This window comes from Arachis ipaensis, chromosome B02 (genome assembly GCF_000816755.2).
Source record: "Arachis ipaensis cultivar K30076 chromosome B02, Araip1.1, whole genome shotgun sequence".
Taxonomy (NCBI): domain Eukaryota; kingdom Viridiplantae; phylum Streptophyta; class Magnoliopsida; order Fabales; family Fabaceae; genus Arachis; species Arachis ipaensis.
The window spans coordinates 101761267-101763204 of record NC_029786.2 but is presented as its reverse complement, the minus strand read 5'-3'; positions in this window follow the sequence as shown (position 1 = coordinate 101763204).

Here is a 1938-nt window from a genome sequence, read left to right as displayed (position 1 = left end):
TTAGGGTATATATTAAGATTTAAAATTTGAAATCTAAAATGGTCGAGTTATGCCGACAATTTATTTTAGGTGAAATTGTGGTAATATTGAGAATAAAAAGAAATAAAAAAGATAAAAGAATCATTTAAAAAAATAACGAGTAAATAAGTTTATTTGGCTAGAGTCTAATAATTATTTTAATAATATTTTGGTGAAGATTTAAGGTTGTTCTTTTCATAATAAAAATATAATGTATACTGGCATATTGTTAAGGGATTACAAATGGTTTGGGATCTGGGCATAAAGAAAATCATTTTTGAGACTGACTTTCTTGTTAGAAAAAACTTAAGCATGAGTTTGAGTTTTCATTCTGTTATGGATAAGTTTCATACTGTGTAAAGGAAAAAAAAAAAAGAAATTAAGTTTCATACTCCATGACAAAAAAAAATGTATCATACTCAATCAACAGTATAAATATCGAGAAATATGTATAATCTTAATGTATGAAATACCATAAATAACATAATAATTAGTTTAAATTTATTTTTTATGTTCCTTCTAATCAAGAGAATTTACAAGAGTTGCATGCACAGAGCTATTGTGAAGAGCAAAATTGTTAGAAAAGCACTTAAAAAAAAAAATTCAAATTCTTAAATAAAAACAAATGTACCATGCATATCGAAGTAAGGAAATGTTAAAAGCAAAAAATACAAACTCAATAATTTTTATGTTTGCATAAGAGAATGTACTAACATAACATTAAACTGACAATTGAATGTAAACCATCGTTTTCAAAGAGATTACAAAAAAAAGACTGTTTAAAGCAGTGAATAGAGTAAAATAAGTAATATAGTTCAATACACTCTTATAATCCACCATCCATTACAATCACACACCTAACACCTCATTAATGTAATTTTTTTTTTATTTTTATTTTTTTTTTGTTTTTTTTATTTTTTTTAACTTATAACCNNTTTTCTTTTTTGCATTTTAATTTTTTTTTTGGATTTTTTTAAAACAACTATAATATAAAACCAATCAAATTGCATCTGACAATAATATTTTCTCTTGATCAACTCCTTTGATATAGCTGGGTGTTGCTTTTTGTCTGTAACTCCATCTTTAAAATTGGACTCTGTTTAATAGAACTGTTAATAGAACTATGTCAGTTTAAAAAAAGATAAATAAAAATAAAAAACCTAAACTTAATTAGTAGCAATAAAATTAAAATTTAATGTAATGTGATACTCCACTTTAATTTGGGGTCTACTAGAAAGATAAAATTATTGATAAATAAAATGCAGTTTAATTTTAAAACCAAAAAAAAAAAAAACAGCTTTAAACTTATGAAAGCTCCCTCTACACTTCTAACAAGAAAAGAAAGGGGGGATAGATTGAACAACATTACAAAACTTAGTTGTAGTGTTCACAGTTTAAAATTTGCATTAAGTGCATGATTCACAAATTAGATTATAAAATCATTATTAGAAAAATGAACCCATATTATCTAGAATGAGTTGTGTAGTGTGTATGACAAAATAAAATAAATTATCAACCTACAAACTATTTGGTCATAAGTCATAACGTATAAATAAATAATTTTATATTCAGACAAATAAATAATTATTTGAATATGTGTCATTTGTTGAGAACCTTCAGAAATTTTTTGAGTGATATTGTATCGAAAAAATATAATTTTATATTCAAACAAACATACATAAGACTTTCGAACTAACTAAAAGTCAAAAGTATATGTTTGTGACTTTTTCTTTAATTAAGTTAATCTTCATCCTGCTAATGTTTTAGAGAACAAAATAAACAACCTACAAACTATTTGGTCATAAGTCATAACGTATAAATAAATAATTTTATATTCAGACAAATAAATAATTATTTGAATATGTGTCATTTGTTGAGAACCTTCAGAAATTTTTTGAGTGATATTGTATATATTGTATC